This window comes from Passer domesticus, chromosome 9 (genome assembly GCF_036417665.1).
Source record: "Passer domesticus isolate bPasDom1 chromosome 9, bPasDom1.hap1, whole genome shotgun sequence".
NCBI lineage: Eukaryota > Metazoa > Chordata > Aves > Passeriformes > Passeridae > Passer > Passer domesticus.
Genome location: NC_087482.1, coordinates 40,086,178 through 40,110,759, shown reverse-complemented (window position 1 = coordinate 40,110,759; position 24,582 = coordinate 40,086,178). Strand labels below are relative to the sequence as shown.

Sequence of the window (24,582 nt, the reverse complement as noted above, 5' to 3'; positions counted from 1 at the left end):
GGAGCTGTTTTGAGGATGCACTGGGGTCTCTTGAGTGTACCCTAAACAGCCATGTCTACAGGATGCCCAAGAATTGTGATTCTCAGCCAAAGGGAGGGTTGAGTCCCCATTCCCTGCTTTCCTGTAATGGAAAAGGAGTGCTCTGTGCAAATGGAACTGAAAATATCTTGCTGGGTGTGCTGAGGCCTGTGCTGTCTCCAGAAGGGGCTGAGGAGCATCCTGGCAGCACAACAGAGGGAAACCTCCCAGGGATCAGCTGATGGGAGGATGTGACAGCAACGGGCTCACTCTGGAAGAAATGAACCTTCCCAGGCATGAACAGGGATCAGATGAGCTGTGGTGGGTAAAATTACAGGTTTTTCTTCTTTGGAGTCAGTCAGAAGGAATAATGTATTATTTTTCTCAGGAGAGTTTTAATTTTTTCAAAGATAGTCCCCTGGTTGACCCTCAGTATTTGTGACCCAAGGATAAAACTCGAGTTCTGTTGCATCCCTTCCCACAAAGGAAATTTCCAGCAACTTTTATCTTTGCTTTAAGACCATTTTCTTTTTTATTAAGAAAAAAACTTTGGTTTTGCTGTTTAGCCAGTTGAAATGAGTAATGAAAATGTTATTTACACGGGACAAATGAAATGCTTTCTTTGAAATTATTTCATCTTACTAATTGATTACAATGGGACTGCTTGGATGTGTGTAGCATACAGCATCCAGTCCCTCTGTTAGAGCAGGTCTTCAACCAACCTGATATAGACCAGCCCATGGGAGAAAACAGGAGTAAAATGTGTCAGGTATTTAAGGCTGACCATCCCATGGATCCAGTTCAGTCTCCACAAGGAAACAATTAGGGTGTCTGAAAAGATGTCCTAAAAATATTGGACATTTCTGTGGAAGATTAAACCCTAGAGAATACTGATAATTAAAAACACAGACTAGAAATAAGAAATTATCTAGAGAAAACTCCTCCAAGGAATAGGTATTTTCTGTTGTTCAGTGCCGACACCACTGAGATCCTGCTAGCATGGAAAGTACTTGTTATTGATGAAAAGTAATAATATAAATCCACAGTATGTCTGAATTTAAATCAGAAAGGGGAAAAATTAATATAAAGGATTTAAGTGTTACAGCACAATTCCCTCAAGAAGAAAAAGAATCTCATATTTGGAACTGATTTGAATATAATAATCTTCAAATATTCATGGCTGAAAATATTTCCTAAATGCAGATTCCAAGAGGTTGCGAGACAACAACAGTGTCCTGAGCTGATTTCAAAACCATGGAAAATAATATTGTTTCACATAAACACAGAAGAAAATGTGATATCAACAGAAATTAAGGGGGAAAATATTGTCCAGGTCTGTGTGTCAAGAATGGTGAAAAACAGAGAGAAAAGGCTTCAACAGGAAAGCTGGAAAAGCGAGCATGGAGAGGCAATGTCATTCCCAGCTCACCAACACATCCGTGTGATTTGTGTGGTTATGATCCATTCCCCCTTGGCTCCAGCAGACACTCACAATGCTGCCTGCTACCAAGAAGTAGGTCGGAAACCTATTTTTGTCATTATTCTTCTGTGGCCACACCGTGGTCCCTGCACCAGTGAGAAAAGGGAAGGTGTGGCTGAGGGTCTGTCCTGGGCTGGGCTGGGCAGGGTGCCCTGGGCCCCGGCTCCCCCTGTGCTCCCTGACAAGAGAAAATGATCTCTCCAACAGCAGGGATTGCCCCTGGGAGAGCCCACCTCCCTCTGCTTGCTGGAGAAGGATTGTAAGGAAATTAGAGATTTAGTCTGTGGTTAAATGCCTAAATTAAATAGGATGTGTCTGAGTCCAAACATGTGTGGAGTGCCAGCCCCATCCAGTGATGTGGCACTGGAGGTTTTTGTGTTAACTCAGGTCTTGGTGGGCTGGGTCAGGGGGTCTTGCAAACCCTGGTGCTGATGTGGCTGAGGTGGGGATGGAGGGGACTCAGGCAGAAGCAGGAACCTGGGGATGAAGTAGAAGGAATTGTGTTGTGACAGAACATTTAGTGCTCTGGGGCTAAAAGCTGCCTGCTTTTCTTGCTGTCCCCCAGGGCTAGTGATTTTATGACTTCTGTTCCTAACATCTTTCTTTTCTTTCCTTAAATCAGCTGCCCTTTGCCCCCTGCCCCCCTCCTCTAAATTTATCCACTTGATCAACATAATTCAGTAAAATTTAGTAATTGTTTTCAACTTTTACTTCCCTTTGAACCTAGCTAGAAGACGTGTCAAGAAGCTGCTCTGATTTTCCCACAATATAATGTAGAAATTATAAAAACTACTGAAGATACTGTTTCTCCTTATGGAGTTGCCTTATTTGTATATCTGTGTCATAAGTGCCAAAGTCTTCTTGTTCCTCACTCCTCTCTTGTCAATGGCAGGCAAAGACTCCTGGGGACAATGGTTTTGCCACCCTGGTGTCCTGTGACCTTTGGAGGATGAGTGATCCATCTCCCTGTGGGAGATTTGGTGTTTTGCCACTGGTCAACAAAATGCTGTCCTCAAATGAATAGTTTGACAAGAGGCAGACACAGGGAAATGTGTCCCTGAATGCTGCTGCCTCAGGGCCTGGCACAGCCCCAAAACCCAAGGGTTTGTCACCACTGAGGTGATTACAGGAGAGGCCAAGCAGGAGCATTAATTCTGATTTGTCCCTCTCGTGACATTTCCTTACAACATCTGCAGCGTGCAGTCCAGTGCTGCACTACTTTATCTCAGCCAATCGTGCTCCCTCTGACATGAAACAAACTGCAAAGCAGTTGTCACATCATTCTGCCTCTAGCAGGTCTTGAGTCCAGCTTTTCAAGCGGATTTTTCCCTTTTCACAGTGCACCTGTCAAGATCCCACTCTGGAACAGAAGATCAGAGCAAACGGGCGCTGAGGAGAACAAAAGCTGCCCCAAACCTTTGACCTAAATTTAACATAAAGCCAAATGAAACCTCTGAGGTTTGTAAATGTTCATGGAACATTTCCACCTCCTGCTCCCCTCTCCTTTATCTTTGGTTTCTTTATACTTCTACATTTAACAGTTTCTAATTGAAAGTCTAATGTAAAGCTCTCCTAAATTAATGGAAAGTCTCTCACTAATTTTAATGCCTTCTGATTCAGCCTCCCAAAGAAAGGAAATAATTTCTTTAATGAAAGTGTCTTTAAACTTAAGAGAAAAGAAAACCTGAAAAGAGATAAGGAAAAGTAGAGATCGAATGCAATTTTCCAGCTAGCAGTACATGTCCTTGATGTGAAACCCCGCCCATAAAATTGCTACGGACACTGTTATCCCAGGAAAAAATATCACTGAGCAGAAACAGAGAATTGCTGAGACAATGGTGAATTCATTCAATAAACTTTAATGTCTTCTTATAAGAATGGTAACATTTCTAGTTTTTGCAACCAGGTTGTGCTTTAGAAGCCCACCGCTGGTAGTCAGCTGCATTTGTCACCTGAAACTTCTGTTTGTATGTGTGAGAGTTTCCTTTGTACCAATATTGCAAAAATTAAACACATGAGAACTTTATCAGGAATACAACTCTGCTACTCATGCAATTTTTAGCTTGCTAGGTGACTCCTTCAGAAGAAGGTAATGATAGTTTATGGGGCATAGTTACCCCTGAATTTCCCTAAACAATGCATGAAATGGTCAGAATAAGCATGTACTTGTCCAAGTTATAGTCTGGATTCACAGACAAGGGTCTTGAGGAGGGCTGGTGAAAGCAGCCCCAACAAAAATTAAGATGTGGCTCATGTTGAAAGGTTGTTACACTGTCTTTTGGCAGCGACAGGTCCTGATGGATTGCTGTTGCCAGTTCAGAGCTTGGTCCCTGTAGTGCTGACCTGCCTTGAGCTCCTGTTTTGCTCTTACAAATTGAGTGTTTTCTGTGTGCACACTGGCGTGGCTGCATATTTTACTTGTGAATACATGCACAGCTTATCTAGGGAATCATTCCCCAATATCTGTGTAACAGACAGTTTTGGTGTTCACAGTCACAGGGTAGATGCACACAGAACAACATGTGCTCCAGAGGCTGCTGCTTGGTGTTAATGGGAAACACAGATGTGCAAAGTAGCCCTAGGATGATGCTGTTAATAACCAGCACTGCTTGTTCATAATGTGCCTATAAATAAGCATTATTTTTGTATTATTTGTGAGCAAATTTTACACAGCATAGGGTTTTTTTCATTCTCTCATTTTCTTTTTGTCTCCTACTTGTGTTTTTTCCCCCTTACTGCTCCTAGATTTTCTGCTTCTGAACTCCTCTGAAGTCCTCCCTAGTGTCAAGGTTGGACTGTGTGGTGTGTGCCAGCAGTGTCCCTGTCCCAGTGTCTGACAGCAGTGATGGCACCTTGTTCAGACACCCCTGTCCAAAATGCCTTCAGAGTATCTGCTGGGTGCTTTTGTCTTTGGAGGTTTGGCTAGTCCTGTCCATGCACTGACCACTGTTCAACTCCTGAAAGAAAATAAGGAATGTGACCAAAGGTGCTGGCTGAGCTCCACTGACTATCCAGGGATAGCAGTGGTGGAGTGAATCCACTGGACAGTGAAATCAGACAGAAGAAATAATCCTATTTGCTTGTTTCAGCCCAAGTTAGAAGGGAAAATTCTAGGTGTTGGACTAGTGACAAATCTATTTGGACTGTCAGAACTTAGAAAAATTTTCTTTTTCTCACAACTTCTCTTGGATCCAGTGGTGTGGGTTTTGTAAATACTTCTTCTATCTGTTTCTAGAAACATAAAGAGCATGAATTACTGGAAATGAAGCAAAATCTACCAGACGTAAACTCAGTCCATCCTCTATAGCTCATATTCTCTGAAGACTCATTTGTCTTTTTCCTCTTTTCAGATATTTCCTCTCTTCTCTCTGGTCTGTTCTTGTTGTTTCATCAGCCATTTGTTATACAACTCTTGGCAAAATATCAGGGAAATATTCCTGACTGTGAATGGGAAAGTGATTTCTTAAGGGAACAACAACAGTTTCTTTACTTGGGAGAGCAGAAAACAAGTCAAGCCCAAGTATTGTCTTTGCTGAGACAAAGTTCATGAGGACAGTGAAGTGCTTTGTTGGACTCAGTGGTGCAGCTGATGAAGCTTGTCCTCTTGGGATTTTCTTTGGTTTTTTAAAAGGTTTAAGGTGTTATTTCTCCATGTGAAACTTGCCTCACTGCGGTGCCAGTGGTCAAGTAGGCAGTGATGGAGGGATGGACTGAGCTTCTGTCTGGTGGGAACTGAGCTCCCTGTGTGTGGCTCCATGGGGCTGATGGAGCTTTTCAGCCAGGGGTGGGGATGCCTTTCTGGCTACAGGCATCCCAGCAGTCATTAAAAGAAGCAAACTGCATGCTTTCATGTCTCCTGGGTCCACAGCTTCCTCAGCTCAGATGAGATAGCCTTAGACCCAGTCCAAGCCTCAATAAACTTTTCGCTTTTGCAGTTTCACCCAAGGCTTGACTTTGCGCTGGGATTATCCTGAGATTCATCTCCTTCAGGTCAGTTGGGTTCCTCTCTGTCTCCTCTCCAGCTAAAATATTATAGCAGAGCTGCACAAGCATGTCCTAAACTCAGGGCAAACTGAAGGAAAGGCAGCTCCAGCTGCAGCTCACAGCCTGCCAGAGAGACTCCCCTGTCAGGTCTCCGACGAGCCTGTTACTACAAGTTCACTCCAAGCGGCAATTCCGGACAAAGCAAAATTTTGCATCAAGTTCATATTAGTTCATCTTAGCTCATTGCCAGCAATTCAGTAGCTCCTTCTCAGTGATTGAATCTCAGTTGAAAGATTTATGTGGGCTTGCCATGCAGCCTCTCTGAGGAAGTCATGAAGGTGGCAGGCATTTAGATTTCCCAAATATTATGGTGCAAGTGAGTTGTGTAATATCTTCTGGAAGGACTGAAGGTTTTAGGTCCTAATACAGAATTGTCATCTCTGCAAGATGTAATAGCATCTAAATTAACTTCCAAAGCAGCAAAAGACACAGTAAAAGTAGTTTTATATAGTAATTTTTATTTCCACTCACTGAATAAATGAGGTCTTACATCTATTGAATACCCAATATTTATAAAGCCTTTCTTTTAAAAGAGTTTCTAATGCTTTGACTGCATGCATTAAAACTCATTTAGTGTGTTTTAAATGAATTATAACCTATTCAAAAGCACTTTCTCACCCTAAAGCACTCTGTGCATTATAGTCTCTGTAATACTTTCAGCTGCTACAGAGATCTCACAGAGATGAGGATGTTCATGATAAATAGATTTGGTGTTTTTTTCATTATCATTTAATTTTGTACATTTGCCAACAGATTTAAAAAAAAAATCCTTGTTATTCAAATTTTGGAGAAGGATTGGTTGAAAAATCTCTAATTTAGTTCCTTTTGAGTCACATTTCAGTGCTGGTTTATAATGAATGGCAATATGCAAATATTAGTCACATAGCTAACATTTTCTGTCCTCTCCTGACTTACTGCAGATTAACAAGGATGAATTATTGTCTCACCCCTTGTGAACACTCTGCGATCTGGGCTAAGACTAACGAGCCAAACCCAGTCCTCAAGTGGACCTGGAGTGAGGCAGTGGCTTCTCAGCTCCCAGCAATTACAGCAGTGCAAAGGCAGCTCCGTACCCAGTGACCTGCTCTGGTACCTGCTCACACACTGCTGGGGATGTACCCCCAGCTCCTGGAGCAAAGCCCACTTCCAGCCTGCTGGAAAGAGCTTTGCAAAGAGGAAGCAAAATCCTGCCCAGTGCTGTGAAGAGCAGACAGAGGCTTTTTGGGGGTGTCTGTGGGAAGGGGAGCTTGCTATCCCCAGGAATGGGAGGCATGTCCGCAGTGGGAGGCAGCGCTCACGGGGCTCCCCACTCTCACCATTGAGCATTGTTCTGGACAAACATAGATGCTGTATATGGATGTAAAGCTTGATTTGTGGTTTTACACCCACTACATTTCTTGGAGTTGACAATTCTAAAACTTTGGGACTTTTTATCTCCAGGCTGTTGCTTTCTTCTGGATTTTTTTCTTAATTTTATAGGAAGCTAGCATGCAAACAAACCAACCCACGCTTTGGCCTAAGCAGCTGTGTAATGCTGTCCTCCCCTCAAAAGTGTACAAATCTGCAGGGCAGTGGGGACACATGTTGGGTTGGTTGGTATAACACAGTACAGCTGCACCATGACATTGCTTGGGTGGATGCTGAGAAATCTATAGGAATTCCCTGGGGAAATGTGGAGTTGGGGGTGGGAAAAAGCCTGCACTACCCACTGTTCCACTTTGCTGGAGAATCTATTACCTAACAGTGAGAATAGAGAGACTTATTTTTCAGAAATATCTTGGGCCAGATGTGACTGAATGGTTGTTTCTTGCTCCTTATAGTTTCCAAAATGTTCAGGGCATTTTCCATGTGGAAGAAAGTTACAGCTAAAGAGACACAGAAAAAAAAAAAGGGAAAGATTCAACTCAGCAGTTGTTTAGTATAAGTGGAATGTCACTCATTCTAAAATTTCAGCCCTTTCTGATGACTTCGCAGTTTAAAAGAAAAAAATATTTTTGATCTTTGCTAGGCATGCTGAAAAGCTCCTTGCTCCTCCTGCTCTGTGGCAGAAGATGCTGCATTAGGATTTGTTCAAGGCTTTAACATGAGGTATGTAATATTCACCTCTGAGAATAAAACTAGGATGGAAAATCTGTGTAATCTGGGCTAAGACTAACGAGGATGGAAAAAGGATGGACCAGTCACCCTTTCTCTGTGAATTTCCAAAGGGAGTAGTTATGTACTTTAATTCCTTGGTGAGTGGGCAGCAATGTGGATTGTTGGACCCTCTTGTTGGGCATGGAGTGGGAGATGTGGAGACTGCTGTCACCTTGTGCTCCGCCATCATCAGGCGTGTGGTTTCACCAGACATCATGAATCAAAACCCTGAGGGGTCTTTTCAAACCCTACTGCACCCTGACCTACCACAGTCCTTCTCTCAAAGCTGTTCCTCCCTCCTTTATTGGCCAGAATAGTGGATTTGAGTACACAAAGACATGAAATCAGACAGAACTGGCTGGAAAATATCCTGTAGTGCCAGGTGAGTGTTGATGGACATTCTCCATTGGCTGAAAGTTTCTTATCTAGTTTCAAGGACACTTTTATTTTTAAATCTGTTTTCCATTGGACATGTACATGTGAAGTCAGGTAGCAAACACAGAGGCTGGCTCAAGAATACCCACAAGCTGCCTGATCTCTATTTTATACCATAATTATAGTAGCATACACTTTGGACTGACAGCAATTCTCAGCAACAGAGTACTTTAGAAATATTAATCTCACAACAGCTATTTGTATTGAATATTGGCTTATTCAGCAGGCGATGTGAGCCAATATTATCATACTTTTATAGACAGCAAAACAGAGAGAGAAAGAAAGATTAAGTGACCCACCTAAGGTCAAGCAGTATGTCCAAGAGAAAACTTAGTTAGGCTTGGGGATTACTGTCTCCCAGTGATTGAGAAATGTGGACAGTATTTATGAGAAGCTAACATATATAAACACCTACAATAAATTAGAAATTATACTGGCTTAAGTTAGTCCTTCACTAGTGAGGGACATTTTCCCTGCATGGTATTGCAAAAGCCAATGGCCTTGGTGCTGTAGACAGCAACAGCCAGATCCTCCAAAATGTCACCACGTTCCTCCATGTGCAAGTCCCACAAACTGCAGTTCCTTAAAGGAGAGCTCAATCTTCAGCTGGTAATTAATATAAGCTGTAATTAGCTTATGACTTGGCAAAAATGGCCAAAGGTTTAACTCTTTTAGCTTGTCTTCTCACTTCAGCATTTCCCATTCCGCAAGCTGGGAGGGACTCGTAGAGATGGGATTGTTCCCAGCTATGGGGATGAGCTACACGATGAGGAACGGGAGTTCTGTGTCCATGCAACTCATACAACATCAAGTCTCAAGGTAACAGCATCTCTTAAATTGAATACTGATGTTGCAGGAATTTTAGGAAACTAATTATCCCAGGAACAGTTGAGTAAACTTCAGAAGAAAAAGGTTTATATTGAGAAATTGGCTAATAATAGGGATAAGATAATTATACCTAGGGGGGAAAAAAGCCAAGGCTTTTGTTCCTGGACTTTCTTCTCTTACATCACATTATGGATGCCATTCAAGGAAGCAACCTCTGCAGAATAATTCCAAGTGTTAATTAATCATGTTTCAACAAAAGTGTGCAGGGTCTCAGATTCTACTTGGCTTGGATGTCTAAAGGCAAATTATAAGTTACGTAATAAAACAACAGAATCATTCAACACTGATTTACTTGTTTATTTTGCTATAAGAAATGAAATTTTTATTGGAATGAAATTAAACAAAGGTTTATGTGTTTGTATTCCCCATAGTCTTTTATACTGTACTAATATAGTAATATTCATAAATCATATCAGAGTTTTCAAATTTCCTCAGCAGTGACCTAGACAACAAACGCTTAACAACTTGCTGAGAGACTTTGAAATTAAATTCAGATGTAATATCATCATAACTAATTTATGGCAAGTTTGGTTGCAACATAGATACACTTAGAGTAACTGAAGTACATTGTGAGGATAAGATAAAACATGGGTTTAGTACCATGTAGTTATTCCACTAGAAAGATTTATTCTATGTTTCATACTTTATTGAACATGGCAAACCAGTGTGTTCCTTGGGAGAGAAGAAATCTTAGATAATTAAACATGTAAATACTAGGCCTTCCACCAAGTAAAACATGGAATGCACCAGATAAGAAATTAAACCTTTATAGCTATTGAAGGAGTCTTGCCCTTGCATATTTGTTAATATGAACGTTCATGTAGACACATGGGCTCTCTATATTAATGTGTATCTATAAATATATACATGTTTATACATGCATACAGCCTCCACTTCACAACAGGCATCACAGTAAAATATTATTTAGGGTAACACAGACATTATCTGGTGCAATTGGAATCATGTTTCTGAATTGCCCAACATCCCTTAAACCCATTTTTGTCCCACTGAAACTTTTGAACTTCCTGCAAGGCTCATTATAGCAAATTGAGATTGATGACAAAGTGCAGCATTTTTAAATTATTAGTAACAGAAACAAGATTTTTTCTTTTATCCTTGCTGCTTGGGAAAAGCCTCAGAATTGCTTGGCTTTTGAAGGTCCTCTCCCTGTCCTTTCTAACCCATTCTAAGCAGCTAGCTGGCCAATTAAAACAATCTCTCCTTTGGAAAGCAAGCATTTGTCAGAGTTAAGAATGAAGGCTTTCTTCTACTACATCTATTGTCCCATTCATTCATTTACATAACTACTCCAGTGTTAATCAAGTGCCTGTAGGCATATCTCTAGAAAAGTGTAAGGCCACAAAAATAAAGGCAGACATATCTAGTTATAGATGAACCTTCCATGTGCTGCAGATCTTTTCTCACACACTTATCTGGGTTTATCTCCACCTCTTTAAATTGGAAAACTCACAAAAATCTATCTCCTGTGAGATTTCCAAGGTTTCTTGATTTCGTTTGGGTCAGAACTGACACAAAAAGATGCATGTCTCAGAGCATTTCTGAGCTGCTGCCAGGAACAGGGAGTGCTGGACTGTGCCACTAAAAAGAAAAAAAAAGAAAAAAAAAAGTTTTTTTGAGAAGTAACTAAATTTTTTAACCTTTAAAAAATCGGCCTAGTTCAGTCTCGGGTATGATTAAAGAGCTGCCCTGATTTATTGGTGTCAAACAAAGTATGTTAGGGTTGAACATTACGTTGTAATGGAAAAAGTGTCAGTGGAAGCCCTGCCCACCAGCACTGCTCGGGCTGGGTGAGTTCTGAGCCTTACACTGTGTCTCTAAAACTGGAGGAAAAGACTATTAAAAAAAGGAAGAATGCTTTACCTGGAAGTCCATGTCCTCTTCTCCCAGATAAAGCTGGCTGTGAAGCCAACCTCAGCATCTGGGGTTCTGCTGATTAAACTATCACAGAAATCATGAAATATACTGAGTTGGAAGGGACTCATCTGGATCATCTGATGTTTGCTTGTGCCTCACCCTGGCCCTGCAATGTAAAATGAAATAAGTTTCTTGTTCCCCATCCCATCAGGAATGCTAAGCCACGAATATGGAGTGATGGTTTGGGGAATGTTTCATGGAATAAACTTTCCGTACACATAAATTTAATAAAAAAATAATATTCTCCAGTTGCTACCATAGTTGCTTCCTGCTGTCCTTTAATTTTGCACTTTTTCTTTTCTCTTGTAAATGGCAAATTAATTTTATTTTGACTGTGTTTTTGTTCTTGCCCATTGTGTTATCCAGAGCAATGCTCTCTTAGAGCACTGTCACAAGAACATGCCAGAACTGCCCAGAGACAAATGGAAAATGAAATGTAAGAGATGCAGGGGAGCCAAGCCTGCTGTTAATAACCCAGTCTGTTTCAGACATACTTGTCCCACCATCCTCCTTCTGAAGTATTTTTAATAGAACCCCTATGCAAAGGGAGACCTTAATAAGACGCCTACTCCTGCCCTTCCTGGAACCACCATGTTCATTTTTCTTGAAAATATTCAACTGTGGTAACTTCTGGCTTTTAATCTGATTTATGACCCTTTGAGATGCCGTTGAGGTTATAGTTGAGGCCCTTAAACTGGACAAAATTACATAAACAAAACATAAATTTAATTTGGTAAACTTATGATAAAAATTATATCAAAAAATCAGCACTGACAGGAAAACTCTTACGTGAAAAATTATACTGGAATTAGCAGAGTCCTCTGCACCTATACACATTTCTTCTAGCAGATATTCTGCCTGTCCTACTTTTGGGCAAATACTTTTGATCAAAATGTTGCAGACTAAAAAAGGTGGTCCTCATTTTGTAGTGCTTGTTTTGGGTGAACAAAATTATCTTCTGTCTTTAGATGTTTATGATTATTTGAAAGCAACTTGATGAATAGAAGACCGTGTACTCCCACTTGGGGCAAATGTATTTTTTGATCGATTCATGATAATTAATCTTTGTCTAAGTGGAATGCATTAATTTCTCCTACTGGTGGTGACTGTACTTCTGTTTCTTTTCCTAAGTTAGATGGTTGTGCTCGAGAGGCATATTTGCTGATTAAATTGGACTGCAACCGGGTACTTAGGTTATGTCACTGTTACCCAAATGATCTTTTAAAGAACACAGAGTACTTGTTTTTGCTGCTCTTACGTGCTCCACATTTAATCACAGATCTTTGTAGCTTGTTATTTCTAAAATTCAGATTACTGTGACTTAAAAGCCTCTCTGTCCTTGCCAGTGCTCGGTGACATAAAATAAACCCACATATTAAGAAAAGAACCACAAAACTTGTCAAGTTGCACTGAGGGATGGAAAGAAAAAGCAAGAATGCTTTACAGTGATTTGAAAATGCCGTCTGCAGCACAGCTATAAAGGGAAATGCTATAATAAGTTGATATTATCCATGTAGCCAGGACTGCTTTTGAGAGTGCTGTTACACAGCAGCACCCCTGGGGCAGGGTCCTGTTGAGTGTGGTGTCCCAGGGCGTGGGTGAGACACAGACACTCAGCAGGAGAGGGTCCATGCCCTGGGGAACATGCGAGTGCCACTGGGCAGCAGGACTGGGAGGAGAAAGAGGGAGAGATCCCCCACCAGTGTCCTGCTGCTCCTTGGTGAGAGCAGCCCCTAAAACCCCCCTTTGCTTCTCCCCACCCTTCTGTGGGCTGGCTGAGACCCTCGGGCTCACTTGTGGCTGGCCCTGAGCCTCCAGTGCAGAGCAGAGTGCCTGTTGCCATCTTCCTCCCACTGCCTCCTCCTCCTCCTGGTCGCCAGGGACTGAGCGGGATGGAGACAGAGCTGGCACGGCCTCACACTGGAGTGTTCCAAGTTCCTTTTTTAGTAAAATTGCTTTGTCTCTGAACCCGCTCACCCCGTGCCTCCCTCCTTGCTCTCAGCCTGCTGGAGGTGCCAGGATGATGTGCCAGGAGTACTCCTCATCCTCAGAGATGGAACATCCCCGGGTCCTGCAGCCTGTGTCCCATGCCCCAGTTCCATGTCAGGTTTCCCCAGGACAAGGGGCCTGTCCTCCAGCCCCAGCACGTCCCTCTCTGGTGAGGCCTGGTGGCAGCATTGCTCCTTTGTTCTTTTAAGACATGGCATCTAAGGAATGGACAGAAACCAACAACGCTTTTTTTTTTTCTTTTGGCCTGGGATAACAAATTGCTTGCGTGCAGCTATAAAACACTGCACTCAGGCAGGGTTTCACTGGCAGCAGGATGAAGGGCTCTGCACAGCTTCATTAGCTCCTTCCACACTCGCTTTTGCCTTTCCTTGCTGCTCCTCCACAGACCACGATGGTGCTGCTGGGGCATGGCCAGAGTACCAAGGAGGAAAATTATACCAAAGGATGAAGGGGGCAACTACCTGTCTTTGTTGTGCTTCATTCCCAGTTCTGATGCCTTCCAAATTCAGACAGGGCTTTGGCCTGGAGTCTTTGCCAGCGTTTCACCACATGAACTCTTTCCTTGTCCAGACAAACACTTCTTCTAGGTCAGATGACATCTGACCTAGATGATGAATGGCATCATCTAGGGATGAATAGCATCAAACTGGCCTCAGTGAAGGTGCCCGAGGGAGGCAGCGGGCACAAGGGTTGTGAGGAGTGGGTGGGTGGACAGGGATCAGAACCAGGTGAAGGGGGCTTTGGTTAGAATGTGGGAGTCAGGGAGTTAATGAGCTGCTAACAAGGCTGATAAAGAAACTGTGGAGATAAATACAAAGAGAATTAAGCGGGAGAGATGGTTGGAGACTGGGTGTGGGCATAAACAGTGAATGTAAAACAGGAATGGAATTAAGGTGAAGAGGACAAACTTAGCTAAGAGGTGAGGCTGCAGTGAGAGCAGGACATCTGGAGCTGAAGGTAAAAAGGGGCAGACTTACATTCAAACTGCTGTTACCTATCAGGATGTTGCTTTCTCCAGTATCTGGAGCTCAGTGCTCCAGGTTCAGCTCTGAGCTCTGGCAAAGGGTCCCTGCCTCTCCCATTCCAGAGGCCACCTGCATCTCTGACAGAATACAGAGCAGGTTCCTGCACGTGCCCTGTCTGTGTGGCTGCATGAGAAGTGGACAAGAGTGGCTCTGGTTTGGGCAAACCATGTGCTGCACAGTGATGCCATCCTTGATGACATGATGGTACCTCTAGGTGTTGAGACAGGTTTTCTATTTTTATTCATATTTATTTATTTCTAAATAAATGGTCTCCTGCCATGCTGGGTGGCTCTGCTCTAGTGTCAGATCTTGGAAGCAGCATGTTATCTTTCAGGTTCATCTTCCTAGGTGATGGAGGTGAGTGTGGGACTTCAGGGCAAGGCAAAAAGGTCCTGTGATTAAGGTCTCTTGCATTTGAGTGCCCTCCCAATGAACTGGGTTCAGTTTCCTCAGTTACCCAAACTAAACTCTTTCAGGATGATTGCTTCTGTGGTTTTGGCCAGGGATTGGGGTTTTTTGCAGATGTTGCATATTCCCAATATAGATATTAATGAGAGCTGAGTCTTACATGTACAGTGTAAAGGCCCTTGTAATGTTTTTTGGACAGTTTGGACAGCCCAAAATTTCTGAAACTTTTTTATTTTTATTATTTCTCACCCCTCTCTGTTCTCACAACATGGGATTTAGCTGCAGGAATACTTTTGTTGCTTTTGGATGATCCACTAATGAGAAGTACAGAAAACCCAAGAGGATATGAATAATTTTCTCTTATGTGCTCAAGCAACAGGCAGCAAGGCTTGGTGCAGTATACAGCAAATAGAAAACCAAAAGTAAAATCATAAAATGTATCCTCCATGCTGTACAAATGAAGGACAGAAAACTCCTAGGAAAATCTCTGGGAATTCAGCTGCACTTGCATAACTCCAGTTAGTGTGAAGAGACTGTTCATGGAAGTCCTTGTACTTCTGTGAGGTAAGGTCCTGTTTGAACTTCTCATTTGACATTGGATTGTATTTATTCTGACACAACGTGTTATATTGCACTGTGAATAAAACAGTCAGTTACTGACAGAGTGCTTATATGTGCCTTGAGGGATGGTGATGTTACTGGCCCATGCACTAGAGGCTGAAGATGGCTGTTCAGTTTCTACATCTCTGAACCCCATTGGGAACCTGAACTGTTCACCTGAATGCTCATTTTTTATGTTTTCTACTAAAACAGTTTTAAACATCTCTGAATTCTTGCTTGTTTGTCATAAAGGAGGAAAAAAAACACCAAATGAGAATCAAAGAAAGGATTTTCTTTGTGACTTCAGCTCCTCATTAGGAGGTTTATGATCAGGCTTAAGGAAAGCTTTCCTTGAATTATTTTAAGGTTCTAATGATAAAAACCTTGGGGAGGTCATGCACATGAGGGATTTAATACCCATTCAGAACCATCTGGCATTATATTACATGCAGGGAAAGAACAAAATCTGGCAGTAGTACTTATCTCCATTAACCCAGAGTACAGGCTGATATGATTGTAGCAGAGAAAATACCCTCACTCTTTAACCAGGAAGAGTTCTTAATAGACCTGGGCTAAATTGGCTTGTAAAACCAAAGACTTATTGAAGTGTGGATCTGCTATCTCATTGAGTGCATTTGCTTTGGCTTTTAATGCATATTTCATATCTCTTTAACCTTGACAACTAATACGTTAAGGTATAAAATACTGCTGGGATGAAGGACTGTGTTTGCAGCTCCTCACTCACTCTGTGGGAGTTAGGAATGTAATCATCATGCTGAAGTAGAGCTATTGTTGCCCCTGCCCCTTCTCTAGAGCATCACAGAGTGCACAGTCCCAGTGACATCCTCAGCAAAACTCCTGATGATGTCAGGTGTGACAGGTAACCTTCCCTCCAAGGCTCTGAACCACCTAGGTGCTAAAGCACATGCTTGGCCTGAAGCAAACTGACCAGTGAGTGGTTTGGTCCAAACCCAGCTGAGAGAGTGAACAATGCCAGGGAGGTGATCCTTTCTCATCCAGATTAACTACCTTTCACCCCACCTGCTGGGCAGGCTCTCTTCAGGCTCCTGAGCTGCTCATTACTGCTGTACCACTTTCATCTTGTCATACTCCATCAGGATCCTCCATGGAGGGCTTCTTCCTGCCCTCCAATTTTTTCTCTCCTCTTCCCTGCTTTCCCAGCTTGGTGCAGACTGAGAGCTGCTCTCTTTCAGCCAATGTTATTATTCTCTTACTACATGGAAAGCAAAACCATATGGAAGACAAGATAAAGGCCATTTATCTTGAAGTCTACTGAGATGTGAACATCTCACATTAAGGCTGCAGTTCAGCCAGGCTGTCTCGCACATGTTGCTGTCATCTCTTTCCACCAGAACAGAGATGGACTCCTGCGTCAGCCAAAACAATCTTCTTAGCTTGTCATCTGCTTTGTACTTAACACAGCCTTGCATGCAAAACATTCAAAGGGAAAAAGAAAAAGCTATTATTGTTATGTCTTTTCCTTTGTTCTGAGAAGCCACCTGTGCCAGCTCTCCCTTTGAAAACTGCTGTCTGGTGAAGGAAATTGCTACCATCCTGATAGGGCTGAGTTTGGTAAATGCTACGTGCATCGAGCTTGGAAAAGGAAAGTTTGTTCTGTATTCATTAATTAATGCCTCTCTCTAAATAGATGAAAGATCATGGAATGACTTGTGTTGGAAAGAGCTTAAAGATCATCTTGTTCCACCTCCCCCCTGCCTTGGGTAGGGACACCTTCCACTCCATACTGTGGAGCCATGTCCCTCACCTCATAGCCCTGGTGACAGTTCATTCTCTTTTCATTCCAGCACAACTACAGCCAACAAACCTGTCTGCTGATTCTGGACTGAGCTCGGGGTAAATATCTTTCATATCCTGTCAGCCACAGCCATCCTGAAGCAGTCAGGGCACTGCACTTGCGTAAGCAACGCTGTTGCCATCTTTCAATCACTGCTCTTGGGGAACTGCTCAAACTCTCACACTTTGAATGATTCCAGCTGTTCTCCACTCCCTCGGAGACAGCATGAGAAAGCAGTCCCTTACACTGAGATTACTTTAGTGATATCAAAGGGTGTGGAAGAAGGCTGCTAATTAGTAAACCCTCAAGGTATGAAGATGTAAACAGCCCTGGAGCAGCAAGAACAGATCCAAATCTGCAGAATAACATTATCTTGGGATGAAAGTGTTACATTTAGGCTGATTCAACTAGAGAAGAGTGACTGAACATTCCTGTTGAGGGCTTGTTTTGATTGATAAAACTCCTTGTTGGGTTGTGCAGCATATTATCAATTTATTGAGCCACCTGCCAAGGCTGAGCCAGGAGGAGTGGTAGCAAGAACTTAGTCTGGGATGAGCAATCATGAGGGAAATTTCTGGTGTGTACTTTTGCTTATATAAATAAATAAATGCGTATCTCAATTCCCTTTGCCAAAAGTCAAAAATGCTTTGGGGGTCCAGCTAAAAGGCAAAAAAAAATTGTGATAAACAGTTGACATTCATCTACTAAGCAATTGCTAAAAAAGTGAGCTTATCCTGCCCAATGTGCTTGTGGCAGAGGTGAAATGTCAGGGCTGGGAGAGATGGAAATCACACAATTGACTCTTCTTGATCCCTTTGCATACTCAGGAGCCACATCCCTCATCTCATAGCCCTGGTGACAGCTCATTCTCTCTTCATTCCAGCACAACTACAACCAACAAACCTGTCAGCTGCTCTTAAAAGGCTCTCCTGCATTCTGACATAAAATACTGCACTCCTCCACACTTTCCATAGGGAATACTTATGGGGGTTTTTTAGTCTTCTACGCTGAGTCTCTTGAACATTACACAAAGCAGCCACTGGCAGTGGCTTGACAGCACTGTCCCCCTGTGCTAAATGTAGAGATCTTGGGTTTAAAGTGAAGGCTGTCTTAAGGGAAAAGGAGGAAAAACGTATAAACTAAACCAAGTTTCCCTTCAAAATACCAGCCCAGCCATAAGTGTGGACTTGCACAGCTGTTCCCAAGGGCAGGATCAGAGCACTGTGCCTCAGGAGCACTTCTGCAGGACCACACAAGTTTGCTGCTGTTCTTAAATCCCAGCCTCACAACTGGGAAATTCCTGCCAAGTTGTTTGAGATGGGGGTACCTGGGAAATATTAGATGAGTCTGCATTGCATCATGAGAACACTATTTGCACTTAATTATGCGTATCCCTCCTCTCCCAGCAGACAGATGTGCATCCACAGAGTGAGAAAGAAACAGTTTTGAAGTGGAATCTGACAGCAAGAAGTCTAAGAGCAGGCTTCAGACAATCCCAGCAATGGAGATCCTCAAGGTATTGCACAGTTCAGACCAGTGGATATTGGTTTTCTCTGCAGCAACAATTCCCATCTATCCCAGTCCAGTTAACATCTTATTTCAAACAGGTTGTCTTGCACTTCTGCCTCCTTGTACTGGAATGTTGGTGGAGAGGTCCTGACCTCCCTTCTCTCCTTTGGGCCCTCTCTGTGAGTCCATCTTTCAGCCAAAAGTCTGGATGTTATCTCCTGCCAGGTGTTCTGGATGGTGCTCATCATAACAACCTTACCCAAAGTGTGTTAAGATCCCTCTCCAGGATTACCCTGCCTCTGTGTCTGAGGCAGTAGCTTAATAGGCACCAACTGGGCTATTTCATCTTCTAAAGCAGACTGGTCTTGCAGGGATGGGAGATGGGCAGGCAGGAAAGCCTCCTGTCAGTTCTGCTGGCCCCCAGCACAAACTGCAGCATCAGGCTGCTGTGTTTGAGCAGAGCAGATGCCCTGTAAACAGACACAGCTGGCAGGTGAGCACAGATCCATCACCAGCCAACACCTGCCTGCACTAAACCCCAGCCTGTTTACTCCTTGGAACAACAAGGTGCTTCCCCTTCAGAGGGCAGTCCCAGGGTGTACTAACAAATGTGCAAACCAGGCTTTTGGAAGCAATTCCTTGGAAGTGTGAGTCTCCAGTGGGATTTCTAACTTGGGCCTGTTGTTGTGTGTACTCAGGGGCTTTACCCTTTCATCCTCCCCTCCTTTGCACAACAAATCCCCCATCCCCTGATCCAAGACAGGAAATTTCTGTTTACATCAAGCCATGGTGATGCAGACACTAATCTGGCACGAGCCTGGGCTGCTGTATGGGGTTGATGCTTTTCTCACCAACTCCCTCACACTGGCTCTACAATTCATGGGTTTGGGCTTTAATTCTGTAGGTACCTTAAAGAAGTCCCAGGAGGTATGATGGAAAAGTATGTTTATCAGACATAGCATAGCTGAGTGAATAAAGTGAAAGGTCCTCTACTCATGAAATGCAAATTTATCAAGGAAACTTTCAGTTTACCTTGTTCAACAATTTTGCAGGTGGGGATTATTGCCTTGGGAGAGGAATTCCTCCATATTTTGTCCTGACTGTTCATCTGCATGGAGCCCCTGGACACAAAGTTTGAGTTCCTGCAGCTGCCTCAGCCCTGCTTCTCTGCAGGATGGCTTTCTGTACAGAGGGGGGTCTCTGCTGCAGTTTCACTGTAAAACTTAGTCTAACTAAATCTGTCACTTATTTAGGCACATTCTGGATTTATAAGCAGGAGAAAAAATATATGTGAGCAAAGTGGCACTTTGACACTCTTCAAAATTTCAAGTGTCTTTTCAGGTGGATGTGTGAATTCATTCTGTAGAGGAATCAACACTTTTCATATATATTTATTTTAATATGTATTAGGGTTCCAATAAAACATTGTGATGCTTAAAAATTACCAACAAAACCCCACAAAAAACAAAAACACATCCCAACCAATAGTTTAGTTTTCCTGTTTACTTTGGCATGTGGTTTAAACACATTCTTCTCAATACACCAAGTATTGTGTCTTGCTTGACACATTCAGAAAACATATGTGTCTAGCTTTGCAGCTGAAATGTGAGACATCATTGCAATTAAATGTTTATATGCTGAGAAACACAGTGTCTTTATACAACACAAGGCACTGTGTTCAATGCATATTAAATACTAGATATTCAATGCATACTGAATAATGTGAGGTGGAAAATGTTTCTTTTGCTACAATCATAATTGTTTTCTTTATAGTTCTAGGAAGTTATCCCACACTCTTTAAATGTGTTTCCAAATTTAATGAAGAGTCTGGTTTAATGATGTGTCTGTTTTAATGACATAGGAATCCCAGTCTGAAAGCTTCATTATGTGAAGATGAAAAGAGGGGTGTTTTCATCCCAAATCCTGTTCCACTAGGAGGCAATAGCTCAGGTTTCCTTCTGTTCTGGAAAAAAATACCATGAAGATGATCTCATGGATATCACAGATTTTCAGCTTCCTCCAGAAAATGGTAAACTGGACAGTAAGTGGACATTTTCATTATTAAATTCCTTTCAGAACTGGGAAACTGATATTCATTCAAGGCTTCTGAATCTGATTGTGTGTCATCTGGCCATTTAATTATTCAATAAGCAGTGCTGGCCAAGGAATGTAAACTGAAATTGCTGTAAATTAGCTCTGGTATGACACAGTCCCTATAATTGATGTTGCTTTTGCACAAACTCTCTCGCAACTTTTTGGCATTGAATTAATTCTGTTTTTCACATTAGTAGCCAGGTAATATAGAGTAGTGCAAGATCTCTTACCTGTATTGGGGTATTTTTTTGTTGTGGGGGGGAGGACATGCTGTACTTCAAACTGAGTTTGATTCAGCTGCTACACAGGCAGCGACTTGCCAGAATGAAAGCTATTTTTGTGGCTGGAACAAAAGAAAAGCAATTGAGATTTCGTGGAAAACTGTTTGGATCCTGCTGCAGCTGAGAGGCTGAAGTGTCTGTCTCTGCAGGACTCCTTCTGGACGTCCTTTCTGGTTACACATGTGCCCAAGTATTCTGTGGAACCAGGCCCTCAAAGCAAGAGAAACACCCACACACTTCCACAGACTATCTAGGGACACAAACACTTTCCAGTCTTCCCCCAGAAAAACCCGCCTTGTCCTTGCCCTGCTGAGAAGCTCAACCTCAGCAGCAAAGACAGCTCTGCCCAGATCACCCAGCACTGCTGGTGTGGGAGGGACAGATCCCCCTGCATCTCTCAGGGAGCAGCCGAGGTGCTGGGTTTTCCTCTCACTGCAGAATATCCTTCCTGATGCAACTGAAGGATTTCTGGATTCTTGTTTTATTAGTGTTATTCCAGCCAGAATCTGCAGCCATCTCATCCCAAACCAGCTGCATACAGCCAGAGCAAAGCAAGGGTATACTTAGAGGGTATAATCTTTTCTTAAAGCAAGAATAAATGTTACTCTTCTCTGAGCTAGGAGAAATATTTATTAGATGTGCTTAAGCATGTGTGTTGCTCTAGGATCAGGCAAGAAAATGAACAGTGACTCTTACTTCATTGTTGCAGGATGAGGAAGGATGGAGAGCAGCTGGCCCCTGCCTGGATGCTCTAAGTGAACAACAAAATGAGTTAGGTCAGGGTTTTCCTCACTCACACTCTTGTTGGGTCACTCAGAGCTGGCCTGCTGCCCTGCTCTCTCCACTGCAGCATCAAGGATGGAAGTGGAGGTTTTGCTGCTCTGTGAGGCTCAGCAAGCTGGGGATGTTCTGCCTGGTCAGCAGGACAGGAACCCTTCAGTGGCATAGCACTGCCTGCTGAAAACCTCACCATTAAGCAAAAAGCTTAAAAGCTATTCTATATTTGCTTGCTTAATTTGCTCTCTCTGTTGTGTCAGACAGACAGACTGTGCCTGCAGGGCATGAGGAGATGCCTGGAAGGAGGGATGTGCCTCTGGCTGCCCAAAGCCCAGGTTTTCTCAGTGTGCAGCACCTTCAGTTCAGTGTGGCACTGAATGGATGCTGCACTTCCAATGCTGCTCCAGGCTGCAGGGCAGGGGCAGAAAAGGCACTGTGCTCTGCCAGCCCCAACATCAGCCCCACCGAGCCAGCAGAACCTGGCCTGGCCAAAAACCCACCTGCCTTTGAGCCTCTCCAGGATTCTGTGCACACACCGAGTTCCTGCCTGCCTGCTGGCCAGTGTAACCTGCAGGTTGATGAATCCAGCCTACATTGACTTGAATGGCTTTTTGTTCAAAGTTTGTCAATGTTTTGAGAATACCTGGGTGAAATTTCCTTTTTCCATTTGAAATAAAAGAGAAATGTGCACATTGAAAGATGCAAAAGGCATTCAAGAAGTGCACAGATCATCATTTCAGGCATTCTGAGCACTGGGATTGAGTGAAATCATTTATAGCATCTGTTTTGATATTAGAGTGGTTTTAAGCTGTAGAGTCCCACTAAACAATTTTGAGAAATAAATCTTTCCTAGGTAACTCTTAATCTGTTCCATTGTTTTCTCAGTCAGTATTGCTGTGCTCTGCCAAACATCAGTGCAGTTGTGTAACTACAGCAAGACACTTTCAGCTAGATAAACCAATGCTTTCTCATAGCACTGCAAAAAAATAAATATATAAAAATAAATAGATTCAGGGACAATTTGTCCAACAATAATCTATAGCACAGAGGGGATTCTGGAGTCATCTTCAAAGTATATGTTGATTTCCTTAAAATGACCTACAAACATCTCTCTAGTCTGCAAGGACTCCAGAGGGATTTTTGATATAATATATTTAGGTTATTAAATTACTCTTGGAAATGTGGAGCTGACCTCCAGTGGAAATATTTCTGTGAAAACATTGGCAAACACTTAATTTGGTGAATTTTTCTCTAGTGTTTCTGTCCTAAAATCAAAATAAACAATAAAAACATATTGGATAGGGGAAAAAAAACACAATAAGACAATTTTGTTGCATTTTTTGATATGTGATAGTGTCTAACTGCTAATAAATAATGGACACACCTACTTTTAGCAGATACTCCAAGTTCAAGATGCCTTTGAGGTTGCATGTAAAAGGGGATGAAATTGCCATCCCTTTAGTGCTGATTTAGCCTGGAGCTGGTGAGAAGCCTCATCTCTCCATTGCTCCATGCAGACAACAGGAACGGAGGGGATTCCTGGGGACAGATTTTTGGCTCAAAGAGGCAGGGAACGGTGGGAGGTGACACGGCAGAGGAGCACTCAGAGCCCTGACACTGCCCTGAAATGAGCCTGGTTTGGAGACCTGCAGGGGCGTTTCCATCTCGCAGCTGCCACCCAACAACCAGATTTTCCTGGCAGGAGCTCTAATCTGATGAATGCTTCACTTCTTATACAAATTAAGCAATTCCAGCAGGAGGGAGAAAAAAAAAAAACAAACCTGTAATGAGCAGAAAAAGGACTTGAACCTGAGCCTCTTACACTGAGATGAGTACTTGCATGTGTATTTTTGAAATTAAAAAGACTGGTTTGATTTTGATGATTAATAAACCCATCTTGAAGAGTTCAGGTGATGGATTTCTGGGTGCTTTCGGGTTCTTTACAGAGAATTTTGATTAAGTCCTTTAGTAATGGCCTGAAAAATTAAGGCATCCTCCTTATGACCTTTTAAATTTCCAGACTGAGCATGCTATAATAAAATCTTTGCAGAATCTCTTGCCCTACTATATGTGATATTTGTTTGACATGAATACCCCAAAAGCAGTTTCCCATCTGACAAGCTGAGTTTCTCCAGCATTACCCAGCTTGTCCAGCAGCTTTTGCTGGAGAAACCCAGTCTCGTAACTGATGCTGTTACAATCTCTGCATCTCCTGGGTAGCCTTTAAGGTAAAATCCTGTATTTGGCATTTTTCCTGGGCAGAAGGGCCCCAAGGTCCTGTTCCTTAAACCCAAACTTCATGCTAGAGTAGTTACATGCCTCCAGGCATTTTGAGAGCTCATTAACCAGAGGGAAAAAAAAAAGGAAAAGAAAAAAAGAGTGATAAAAAACCATGGGACACAAGGATAGCAGAGATATGTTTTAAGCACAGGAAATGTTATTTTAAACAGCTTGAGAGGGTTAAATCAACAAAATTCTAAACTCTTCCCAGCAGACCTCGTTCCCATCTCCTCAAAAGCACAAAGTCTGGACAGCATCCCCAGGCCAGACCTCAAATCCTGCTTTCTGAGCCCTGCCTCCTCAGCCGTGCCTGTGGAGGGGCTGTTGGCACACTGGCCCCTTTTCACACTCAATTTCTGGTGTTCTGGCTCAGTCCAAGTCATCCAGCAGTAGTCACAGAATAGAATCATAGAATCATTAAGGTAGGAACAGACCTCTAAGATTGCTGAGTTCAACCATAACTCTTAATGCTGTAGTTTGCTGTAATCTTTCCACTTGGTATCAAACTCTTCCAAAAAAAACCCTCCTTGATATTTCATGTCAGCACAGTGCAAAAAAAAAAAAAAAAAAAAGCCAGAAAGATGAATTATAATGCAAAATAAGAATGTAAATTAAGGATGGGGGGGTAACATAAAGGTCTACAAGGCAAAGCTAAGGTCACTGTTATTTGTACGATGGCTCCTACTGGTAAATGTTGAGATAATTCTAAAATCAATTTAGCAGCACATGACCCAGATCAGATCCCAGAATCCTGATGTTCCTGATATGTGAGAAACAGAGCTGCATCTCTGCCATGCACCCAAGTGCTTTTCCTTGCAGCAAGTTAATCAGCAGTTCTGTGGTCAC

The 24,582-nt window shown here is 42.6% G+C and overlaps 2 long non-coding RNA genes across 13 annotated transcripts; one reads left to right on the top strand and one right to left on the bottom strand.

Annotated features, from left to right (window-relative positions):
- Positions 1–9,350: 9,350 nt before the first annotated feature.
- Positions 9,351–13,669, bottom strand: LOC135308148 (uncharacterized). Its single transcript, XR_010368692.1, has 3 exons — positions 13,408–13,669; positions 10,883–11,042; positions 9,351–10,600 (listed from the first exon to the last, which is right to left on the bottom strand). It is a non-coding gene; the product is annotated as an uncharacterized LOC135308148 (long non-coding RNA).
- Positions 13,670–13,677: 8 nt separating this feature from the next.
- LOC135308147 (uncharacterized) lies at positions 13,678–22,320 on the top strand. Of its 12 annotated transcripts, none has more exons than XR_010368691.1 (7): positions 13,678–13,903; positions 14,753–14,943; positions 16,806–16,854; positions 18,205–18,311; positions 18,403–18,483; positions 20,166–20,345; positions 21,389–22,320. It is a non-coding gene; the product is annotated as an uncharacterized LOC135308147 (long non-coding RNA). The 12 variants fall into 12 exon arrangements; XR_010368685.1 differs by having other exon boundaries at positions 18,202–18,311; positions 18,382–18,483; XR_010368682.1 differs by having other exon boundaries at positions 13,680–13,903; positions 18,202–18,311.
- The last annotated feature ends 2,262 nt before the right edge of the window (positions 22,321–24,582 follow it).